Source organism: Hippoglossus stenolepis, chromosome 7 (assembly GCF_022539355.2).
Source record: "Hippoglossus stenolepis isolate QCI-W04-F060 chromosome 7, HSTE1.2, whole genome shotgun sequence".
Classification (NCBI taxonomy): domain Eukaryota; kingdom Metazoa; phylum Chordata; class Actinopteri; order Pleuronectiformes; family Pleuronectidae; genus Hippoglossus; species Hippoglossus stenolepis.
In genome coordinates, this window is record NC_061489.1 from 12,438,945 (window position 1) to 12,450,938 (window position 11,994).

An 11,994-nucleotide genomic window follows, 5' to 3' on the forward strand; every position below is an offset into this window, starting at 1 on the left:
CCGTAGTAGAATAGCAGTCATGCTGTTGTATCATCAGCATCATCCAACAGATCAGGGTCAAAACCAACTTGAAATTCATGTATGCAATTCAATTCACATTCTCTGTGTTAAGATATTCAAAAACATTTTTCATTTGACTTCTGCTTAGATGTGTCATGCATGGATTATGTTTTGCCTCTGGCGTGCGACAGTAAATAGAAAGTAAAGTGCTATTCGTCAGCTCACTGTATCTGACAGGAAAACTATTGCAACTGCTCAACAGGCTTTTGTCATGTGGCTCCCTACATCAGCACACGACGAAATATCTATTCCACTGAATAAATGTTACAAACAGCAGCACAACCAAAGATAAAATACGTAGCACTCCGTCATTAAAATGTCTTAAAATCGACAACACCTTTTTTATATATTCCGTTGACTTGTGTACTGACATTATCCAAAATGTTTACAACAAAGAAAGAAAACCCCGGTTCAATTCGAGGTAACAGGATGTTTCCTTTTGTTCACCTTTTAATTGGGTCATATTTGCTTTACCCGTAGCTTTTGCCCATCTCTGCTATACCGTCAAATGACATATGACGAAGGGAAAACACAATGCTAGCCAGTTAGCCAGTTAGCTAGTCAGTTTTTTCCCTCCACTGTTTGTATTGGTCCCTCGTAATATTTCATGATTATTCATCGCCGTACGATCCCGTCACCGCGTCATCAAACTAGGTGTTTTGTTATTGTTTCGGTTGAAAGGCCCCATAGCGGCCGAAGTAACGCTAACATTTTTTTGCGTAAACTGACCTCGATAACGAATCTCAGACCAAAGCGTTTGCAATGCATTTTGAACACTCGACTTGTTGTGCCCCGTGCGAAGACTTGCAGCAAAATATAGCCTGTCTCTTATTTGTACATAAATTCACAACATTGTTTAGAGTAGCAAACAAGCCTGTCGTGAATGGCTGGTAATTATGTACAGCAGCAAATAAAGCTCGGCTCCTTTCTGAGGCACTGGTGGCTTGTTAAGTGGTGAACAGACAAAACAGCATTTAGAAAATGAAAGGTGCAGGGAAACATCCAGGGCACAGCCAGCTTCTCTCCTATTAGACAACACTGTCTGTCTCATGGCCGTTTGTTTGTTCCAGCTGGCTGCTGGGAGGACGCACCCTGAACCCCCACCACCACTCATAACTATGTCTCTCCCTTTTTTCTGTCCCCTCTCTCTCTCCGTCCCTCCAAGCCTTCCTCTAATCTTCCCACCATGTTCAACCCCCCTCTCCTCTGCAGCGTCTCTCCGTTTTTTCCTTTCTCGCAGTACAACCTACCCTATGTTTTTCTTCCTTTCTAATCATCAACCCCCTTTTTTTTTCATCCCTCCCCCCCTTTTCGCATCCACAAAATCAAAGATAGGGCTAATGAAGGTGGCTTATTATTCCAGCATTCAGGACCCTGCCGGTAGTCACGTCCAGCGTAACACGGATATGCGGCTACTCCAGCTCCAACAGGAGGAATTGGGAAAAGAAACATGTTCAAATTAGACAAGGGGCAATGAATCTATTAGTGCTATTATATAACCAAAATCAGAGCAGTTATTGCCACTGTGTGTGGCAAAAGTAACAATACATGGGAGCACACTGTGTGAAACCAATTAAAATCCAGCCCCGTCATATAGCTTCCTCCCTCCCGAGTCATGTTGTGAATATTCCGCTTTCACACCGTTCGCGTCAGCGCACCTGTGTCCACCGCATTAAATCCCCACCTCTTTCGGCTCCTTCTCGAATTTCCCAGCATCACATCTCACTATCCGTTTCAGGAGTCCCGCGAGCTAAAATAAAAGGGGGCCCGGGGGAGTGTGATCAGAACAGGGGAAATTTCACATAATCTATCCATCTGCAATATAAGGGTCTGAAGGGGTAGCAGGAAATGAGCTATGAACGTCAGGCCCGCGTGCTCCCGGTCCCAGTGGCCACCAGCCTACATATTGAGATCAAGTAGGCAACGTGGAAAGTGGTTTAATGGACCCCCAGTTTAATTGGACTTTTATTTGTTAATGGCAGAAATCCTGATGCATTACTTTAATCATCCTGGCAGAACTAATTCATGAACACGCTGCAAAATATAACAACAACAAAAACGAGGCTGGACTTGGCATTCAAATGGAATCCAACTGCTTCTCTCTCTCTCTTTCTCTCTCTCTCTCTTTATTTAAACCTGCTATCCTCAAAGTGCTGTTGCTTCTACCTTCCACGGGATTCTCTCTGATAGGACTTGTAAGGCATGTGATGGTTTAAACCCTCGATGTACTTTAACCAGTCAGCTGAATCCACAGAAAGAAGAGACACACACACACAAAAACAAAAAAAACACTCGGGCCCACCCAGATCCTATATGTGAGCATGTCCATGTTTGCCAGGCCCTCAGAGTGCAGAGCAGCCCTCAACCCTTTGGCTGCTGCTGGGGGTGGGAGGGAGAGAGGGGGACGGCACAGCTCCCCCTGCAGAGCGCTGGTCCAAGACAACCACAGGCAGCCTCAGCTCACATCCATACCCAGCCCAATCACACATCCACTGCTCCGTCAATGCCGACCAGCAGCCAATCCAGGCAGAGGCCCTTAATGTCTTCCTGATTGCGCTGTTTTTTAATTCATTACATGACTGCGCTGTGACAGTTTTGCCTCACGCCTCGTACTGACACATATTTTCTAAAACGGGGCATTCTTGAAAGTAGATTAGCACAGTTTGCCTGTTAGCTACCGATGTGATTTTTTTTTTGTTGCCTCTCTCAGCCAATGTGTGTGTGTCTGTGTGTGTGAGTTTGTGTGTGTGTGTGTGTGTGTGTGTGTGTGTGTGGTGCAGCAGGATGTGTCTGAGTAGGTTTACGTGTGTGCGCATGAGTATGCCAGTGGCGTATGAGTACAAATGTGTGTGTCTTCCTGGAACAGCTCCCGTCTGGGGGGCAGCACAGACAGCAAAGAGCTCAGCAGCGCCTCGGTCCCTCAGGACACGCTGCAGCTCTCTCCTCGCGGCCATGAAAAGCAATCAGAGCCCAGCCTTCTCCCCTGGTCTTACCTCTGCCTTTAATTACAGACCTCAGCAGCAGCAGTGCCACAGCAAAGGACTGCCTCCGCTGGGCCACATCCGGCATGTCACAGCCCAAACGCAGGGCCGGGGTCGACGCAGCGGGCCCCTGCTGTACAGTGGCCTGACATAAACACAGTGCTTAAACATATACTCGGCCCTGATGGGCTCAGCATGTTTCTACATAGACTGCGACGGAGCCAAGGTGCTCCCATACTGTAGCGATGCAATGTGCAGGGGAAACTGCAGCGCTCCAGACATAAAACACAGCAGGGCTCCATGTAGGCAAGAAAAGCCCTATTCTGTATGCCTAACAAGATGCTTTGCCTGTATTCTGCCGTTTCTGAGTCAAAAGACGGAGTGAAAGCGGCGCGGGAACACCACATTACTGAGAAATAATCAGCCACACACAATAAATGGTTGCGATCAAGCGGTTTTGTAAGCAGATAGTTGTTTCTCCTCTTTATTCTGCTTTGTGTAAAACATTGATCACTCACACAAGAATAACATGTCCACTGGTACGAAAAGGGAGGATTGATCAGTTCATTGTGTATAATTGAGACTCTCTCCCATTCGGCAGACGTGGAAGTTGAGGCCCAACACATGTGCCTAAGGCTGAAGCAGAGGAGAAGCCACAGTGTACACATGGGCAGGGGTAGATAAGAGACTAGGTACACAAGCTGCTGGTTTTATTGCTGCAACATAACGCTCAGATAGCATTTTAAACACATTTTCAGAAAATCTGCCAGCACTGTCCTTGCTCCTGTGGAACAGAGCCACAATGTTGAAGTGTATCATTGGGCTCAATTTCTCACCCAATTTAAACTAAATCTAGAACGACACTTCAGCGAGGGCACTGAGGCTGATCAGGAGGGGACGTGAATGGCAAGCGCCGCAGAGACAATCCTCCGTGGCCGGCTTGGTGGCACATCACCGAATGAAGACACAGTTTGATATGATAGCTCCTGTTAGCTTCCGCATCTGTGATCTCCAAACAAGACCGGGCGGCCAGGGCAAGGAGGCCATCGCCCCGTCCACACGTCATGTAGCCTGGGGCCTAATGGTGCACTGTGCCGTCACACATGATAATGACACCCACATCAACGTGTCAACTCAATTTGGCCATCTTATAGGCTCTCTTTGACTCAATCAATGCATGGCCTTCCATCTGGTTTCCACTGCTGTCTTCACATGAGACAGAGAGAGGGCAGCAACAGGCATTAAAGCAGCTCTATAACCGGCCCCTGAATGGGTCGGTTTAACAAAACATCTTATCTTCATAACAAGTAGTGCACGCTGGATATTCCAAAACAACCCGTCAAATAGGCTAAAGCGCTTGAAAGCATAAATCAAACCAAGTCGTGTCAGGTCAATGACTGTGAGCGTTGCAGATCATTAATTGTGGCAATAAATTCACCAAGATCGTATTTGAAAATCCCAACCTGAAAGCGATTCCAGTAAACATCAGCCTGGCACATTTCTCACTTGTTAAAAAATGGAATCCAATTAAAGTCGTATTAAAAAACAAAGTTAAGAACTTATTCTAACACCTCCAATAAATCACCGGTGCAGAGGGGCTGTTATTATGGGCTGCAGCTCATTATTTCCTACATGGCTTGTCTGGCTGGCAGTGTGGCTGCCCGGGACATCCAGTAAACATCTGTCATGAGGCGTCCTCACAGACACAGTAAGCCACTGATCCACTGACCCCACAGTGCCGGCATTCACACACGCCCCGGTGCACCTGTGCGTCGTGATGTTTAGGCCAATTTTAGGAATTTGTGCCCCTAAATCGTCTATGAATGATTTATTCTCCATATCACAGCGGAGGGGCCTAGCTGTAAGATGATGTGTTATCCCATTGGGTTTCAAGAGCCCATTCATGAATCATTCATCGGTGTGGACTATAGATTACCCCCTTTTATTCATTTCTTATTCATTTCGGGGGGCAGCACTGCTCGGGATGCATAACGTAGATTCAAAATGACGTCCGCAGGCCATCACTGTTTGTCTCCAAAACACACACACACACACACACACACACACACATATACACACACACACATACACACACACACACACACACATATACACACACACACACACACACACAGCGCGAGGGAGCTGGCTCCAATGCGAACGACCGCACGTGGCATGTGTATGTTGTGTGTTGCGTTTGTGAGCCTAAAGCGAATAAGGTCACCGCTTTAAACGAGTGGGGGTATTTTTCGCAGGGAGTGGGTAATCGATGGAGCAGAGGCGGGTGAATGTGGGCTACGACAGCTGTCCCAAGGAGGCAGAGCTGCCACTACAACACCGCATGCTTGGTGCGCTCGTCCCTTAGAATAAAAATGTCCGATCACATCAAAATCGGGGTTTGCAGACAAATAAATACGCGTGCGTGTGTGTGTGCGTATAAATGTATAAACCAGGCTGTCATGTGCATAGCCTGCCTAATGTCTAATAGCAGCATAATAACGTTTCCACTGCCTACCTCCAGAGCGTATGCGCCCGAGCTGCGTTTTTTTTTTTCCCCCCGCGTCGCAATGGGATCCTTCTCCGCTGCTTTTTGGACCGGCTCAGAGATGCGTCTTTCCCCCGAAATGCGAGTAGTTCCCCTGCATGGTCCCCCCACCCGCCCTCCCCAGCAGCAGCAGGAGCAGCAGGAGCAGCAGCAGCAGCAGCGGCGGCGGCAGCCCGGGCCTCCTCCTCCGGTAATAGCAGGTGGACGCGCCTCTCAATGATGGAGACAGCGCGACTCTCCTCTCCCTCGCCGCTCCATTTACAATGACGGTAGAATCGGTATTCCAGGAAACGTGCTACAGGGCAGCGGCGGCGGCGGCGGCGGGAGCGGCAGCCAGCAGCATGTCCTAACGTCGCCGCTTCTCTGTGGACAAACAGGGGCCGTCGCCTCTCCTCCAACACTCCCGACGCGCGGCGCCCCTTCCCCTGGTTGCTGCCTTCTTTACGAGCGGCTTGATGTTGCCATTGTCACGGCAGTATTTTCTTTTTCTTTTTTCTTTTTTTTTTTTTTGCAGCTGGACCTCTCCCCCTCCTTTGCAGCGCGCAGTCTCGTAGGCGCGTACTTCTCCGCCTGCTCCCCCTCCGATTCTTCTCGGTCCGACCTATGAGCGCGCACAGCCAGCCCGACGCAGGGCCACGCACTGCTTTGACGGACGCGCTGAGCAAATCAGGTGGTGCTCTCCAAATAGGACTGTATCATAACAGGGCAACTGCAATGACATGAATAATGAATAGGCTACTCGTGTAAGCCTATGCTGGATGATAGGCCCACTCATAACACTTACCGGACTGGAAGCGATATTTGGATGGACCCGAGTCTCTCTCTCTGTCTCTCTCTCTCTCTCTCTCTCTCTATCTCTCAACATGACTTATAAACCGTACAGGTCTGGATCAAATGGGCAAAAATTACATCAAGCAGGATTTTTCTAACTCGGGGGGGGGGGCACGATTTACACAGAGGGGCAAATTTTGCCCAACATCAGTGCACAATTCCCCATTCAGTAAGGTGCACATTGAAGTCATTCATTGTTTACGTTAGCTCCAAAGCTCAGATTCAAAGCCCACACAGCGATGAATGAATTTGGTAACAAAAAAGCTTAGAACATTAAAATTGTTCATGTTTATTGTTAGTGTTTTTAGAAGGTGACTAGTTTGTTGTTGTTGTTGTTGTTGTTTCAAAGACTTCAGACAGGAGCCTCAGGGGCCAATCAGATTTCAGCTAGGGCCAGTGACCCCTGGCTCCGCTCCTGAATCTGCCCCTGATATCAATAAAAAATATTAATATCAGTCAATATCAATAATTATTGTAATAAACTTCCCATTAGTATTTATTTTAAACTCTAAGACTGTTCACTCCTGAGTAATGATTGTAGTGAACAACACATGAGCAATATATAATATCGATATATATTGAACCTTTGTTATAAATGATATTATATGAAATAAATCGTTTTTTGACTTCAGGGTCAATTGTTATGTCCTGTGAAACTACTTATTGATAAACCTCAGGCTGAAGAGATGCAGATAGTCAGCAGAAGTCCTCAGAACACCGGGCTGCTCACAAACAAGATAAACATGGAGCTTCAATTTCTGAGATGTACAGTCAATGGGATTTTTCATTATTGATTAAACTGCTGCTTGTTCTCTTGATTAATCCAAATGTCATGAAATATTGGCAAAAAATGTGATTTCCCGGAGCTCACGATGACAAATGAAAATGCTTCTTTGATCAGATCAACAGCTGAGACACTGTATAGATAAACAGTATCATGTATGACAAAGAAAAGCATCAAAGCCTCACATATAGAAGAAGCTGCAACCAGCAAATGTTGTTCATGTTTGCTTCATAGAAATAACTGAAATGATTAATTGGTTAACGAAACAAATTCATTTCCTGTCATTTGTTAAATTGTTTCAACTGTAGACATTGACCATAGAGTCTAAAATCAATTAGTGAATTGATTAGTTGACAGTCCGTTAATAACAAACAACTTAGATTATAAATGAATGGGTTATTGATTAAACATTTCTTATTTTATAATATATTATATCAATATTTGCTGATTTCATCTGAGTTTTTCCGTCATTGTCCATGAATATCTTTGTTTTTCACTTTTACAAAACAATACATTTGGAGACGTCACGTGTGGTTTTAAGAACATTATCTTACAAAATGATTCATCTAAATGTTGCAGGTCAATTCTAAGTCTATTGACTCATCAATAAATCAACCTATATTCTTTCTTATTTTTTTCATATCACTGCAGGTTCATAACAAAACTCAGAGCAGACAGTACAATCCCTGAGTTTCTTCACATCTCTCCTGTAAACAGAGGTAATTATTTCTGTAGTTCAAATATACTGAAGATTAAATGTTGCATACATAAAGGCTTTAATAACACTATGATACATGTGAGTCGATAAGTTTGAATTAAGAGGCTTAAAGGTTTGCTTCTCTCTGAAGATTGCAGCTGTTCATGATTTATATGATATTAAGTATTGATCCATAAACACAGTGTAATAAGGCATCATAATATTTCCTCTATGCATAGGGGTCTATACCAAGTTTCATGTGTGTCTACAGTAAGTTAACATACCAACTTCAAACCACTGGGAAAATAACCTCTGTATGTCATATATATGCAAATATCCCCTTAAAATGTAAATCAATCAAAAATATTTGAATACATATATATATGTAAAGATATATATAGAGAGTCATACCTTATATACATTTTGTATACATCTATAGATATATATATATATGGCTATATCTGGATATATAAATATTAACACAATATATAGGCTAATATTTGATTTAATCATATTACAGAGTACATTTGAAAGGTATATTACTAAAAGTATACATTTTAGGATATGCACTGATCAACAGATGATTTATTGATTACAAATCTGTATTTCAGAGAAACTGCATTTCCAAAAATTATCTTAATGAAACACCAAAACATCTGTCCACAGCTGTTACAGCTGGAAGAGTTACAGGGTGAAAATCTTTTTATGCAGATGTTGAGTGAATTTGATTGTCTGTGTGTGATGTCTTTCCTGGTGGGCAGGATCCGGTTTGTTCTTCTAAATGTTTCTTTGCAAAACAAAAACTTACATCACATCGCTGACAAAGTGAATAATATATTGCGTATACATATTAATATATTGCATATATTAATTTTGTTTAAGCCTTCCCTGATAGTCCTGTCCCAATAACCAAGGTTTAAAACAAGACCATCATTGCAGATAACTGGGTCAGTGCATTGACAAAACATTGGACTTGGCGTCAAAGTTTCAGTTTTTGTATCGATAGAAATTCAGCATGGTAGTGAAAATGTTGAGTTAAGGTCGAGGATATGCTCTGTAAAGTATCATAAGCAAGTATGGGATGGCAGGAATATACACTGACTGACAGATGGTAAAAAAAAAAAAGAAAGGATATTTTGATCAAATAGATTTTTCAGGCTGAAAAGTTACTGAAAAAAAAAATTTAAAAATTAAAAAATCCACAGGAGGTGACTCTGGCATTCAGCCCCATGTAAAATTAAAGGCAGTAAAGGTCGAGACCAGAATGTTAATCTTGAAATTTCCTGCTTTGATGCACACCAGGTCTGGCAGTCAGTGTGAAATCTCCAATAAGATTATGACAGTTGTAACCTGCATGCATCCGTCTTTGTGTTCGCAGCACTGTGCCTGAGCAAACAGTCTGAGAAGAGGCCATTTGGTCTGATTTGTCAGCTCCATGTGAGACGTGGAGAGCTTGATTCAGAAAGCTGACCTGAGACGTACATGCAGGTTCACACTGATTCACGTGAGCCCATCTAAACGTCTTTAACACACCAGCAGGGCATGAGTTCAAATCCTCCTCAACAGCGTCTCACCCTCACATATTTGATCTGGGTTTAAAGTATTCTGCTCAGTTCTGGAATTTTGTAAGTGTAAGTATCATACACACCTGACACACAAAGATTCTAAAAAAGTATTATGATAAGAGTTTCTTTCGTTTGTTACATTAGTGGGGAGTAAAATTTCTGATGACAAAGTAGTTTTAGACATTATTTGAGGGGTTCGATTTTAAAGTGAGCCCATGATTTAGAAAAAAGATTTACAGTTAAATTGTGAAGCGGAACAGACGGTAATGATGGTGGCTCTAACCAATGAGCTGCTCTGTTTACACTGAATAATGGAAAAACTCATGTGTGACCCTTTGATTGCAGCCATTGTGATTTTTTGGAACATTTTCAGATTCACAGACTGAAATTTAAAATATTCAGAGTTCCAGTCACTAATTCACTGTCAGTCGACCTGATGACATCATCTCTTCAAGCCTTGATGCTCTGTTTTGGAGCTCAGATGAGAAACTTGAGACTTTGATGTTGACCACTAGAGTTTCTGTTCTTTAGAGGATTCTCCCCTTTTGTCTGTGCCAGAGTCCTACAGGTTTCTCTCTCTGTCCATTACTGCCTGTGCCATCTTGCACAATTATTTCACAACTCCATGACGTTTTAATGTATGACGATTGATCAGCCGCAACGTTAAAACCCTTTAAAGGTGAAGTGAATAACATTGATTATCTCGGTACAAAAGCATGTGTCAACGGGTGGCATACTGTACATTATGCAGTAAGTGAACACTTCGTTTTTCAAGTTGATGTGTTGGAAGCAGGAAAAAAACAATCAGAATGATTACGACAAGGGTCTGATTTTGACGGCGAGACAATCAGGTCAGTATGCAGTGGTTAGAAGCTGAGTTGTGGGAGCCAAAGATTCATCGAGGCACGTTGGGATCAAAGGCTGCCCATGTGGTCCAATCCCAAAGAGCTGCTCTTTAAAAAGTAAATGCTGGCTATGATAGGAAGTTGTCAGAACACACAATGCATCACAGCTTGCTGAGTACCAGGCTTGTGAGACTGGAGAGAGTGCCCCTGCTGGCCCCAGCCACTGATGGAAATTGCCTGATGGGCAGGAGAGTGTCAGAACTGGAGCAACGGAAGAAAGTGGCCTGCTCTGATGAATCACATTTTCTCCTTAAACCATGGGACACTAGGTGCGTTGGGGAAGAGATGTCACCAGGATGCACTATGGGAAAAAAGACAAGCTGGCAGAGGCGGAGTGATGCTGTGGGTAATGTTCTGCTGGGAAACACAGGGTCCTGGTATTCATGTGGAGGAACACCGACCTAAACACTGTGGCAGGGAACCCCTTCACGTCAACAGTATTTCCTGATGCCCTGCACGCTGCAAAGAATGTTCAGGAGTGGTTTGAGGTACTTTGTCTCCAAATTCCCAAGATCTAATTCTGACCAAGTATCTGTGGGATGTGATGGAAAAATACAGCTAATCCTCGGTGGCCACATCTTGGAACTCACAGGACTTACAGGATCTGATCCGAACGTCTCTGTGCCTGAGGACACCTGCAGTTTTAACAGCACACATGGTTTTGTGTTGCTCTAAAAAGGAACAAGAACGTTTTGCCTGACTTTAAAACACATTACAATCCACAAGAGATTCATGAGTTTAGCGTCTGCAGCGAGGAGACTGTACACATTACATAGCACAGGTGTAGCCTGGATCATCCAGACTCCGCTCAGGGGAGGCATCATCTGCATCACACTGCAGAGATGGCAATACCAAATATTTCTGCATGTATTGACTTTATAAGCATCAGCCGGGTGTGTGCATGCATGTGTGAATATTCACTCTCATTTAGACCAGGAGCATTGATATAGTACACAGGGATTACGTACATAAATTTACACTCCCACACAAAACGGTGGAAATAACTACATCTTCTCTGAGGCATCGATGCATATTTATCAAGGCGTAGACGCCCTTGGCCACACACTAGTTCCATTGTAGTGGAATGGGAGTGAGCTGATTGTCTGGTGCAGGGGGATCGCCCTGAGTCTCAGTCTACTCTGCATGATGAAAAGAGAGTGTGGCGGACTCCTGCAGCAGGCCACAGAAGCCAGACCCCCTCTCATCACCTTTTTAGGAGCTGCAGAGTTTTGGTGGGAGCAGAAATGCAGGTTGTGCGTATCTCCTTCAGCAAACATGATATGCTACAGTCACGTACAGATGGAGATAGCGTTTGCAGCAAGAAAGCAAGACATCATCCCACCTGCACGTGAGCAGAATGTTCTTTGAAAAGCCACGCTTCAGTAGAACTTTGTGGTTTACATTAGCGGCCGACTCCTGCTGCTGTCCATATCATGGATGTTATTAGAGGCCTTTGTGTGCCTGTCTTCCGTCGCGCCTGCAGAATGCTGCATGGTAAACAGGGAGATGGCTTCATTATTACCTCCTGAGGACATGCAGGGAAACAGCTCACAACAGCACTAATCACATGCATGCCATACAGAACAATTAGGGGTCACTTACCAACAGATTTTGTGATTCAGTTTT

At 44.1% G+C, this 11,994-nt stretch overlaps 1 protein-coding gene across 1 annotated transcript in view; it reads right to left on the reverse strand.

Annotated features, from left to right (window-relative positions):
- The window catches only part of nexmifb (neurite extension and migration factor b), a 55,521-nt gene extending 49,837 nt beyond the window's left edge, over positions 1-5,684 (reverse strand). The window contains exon 1 of the mRNA XM_047340709.1: positions 5,557-5,684. The gene's annotated coding sequence lies outside the window, so the exon portion shown is untranslated. The remainder of the gene's footprint in view (positions 1-5,556) is intronic.
- Between the last annotated feature and the right edge of the window lie 6,310 nt (positions 5,685-11,994).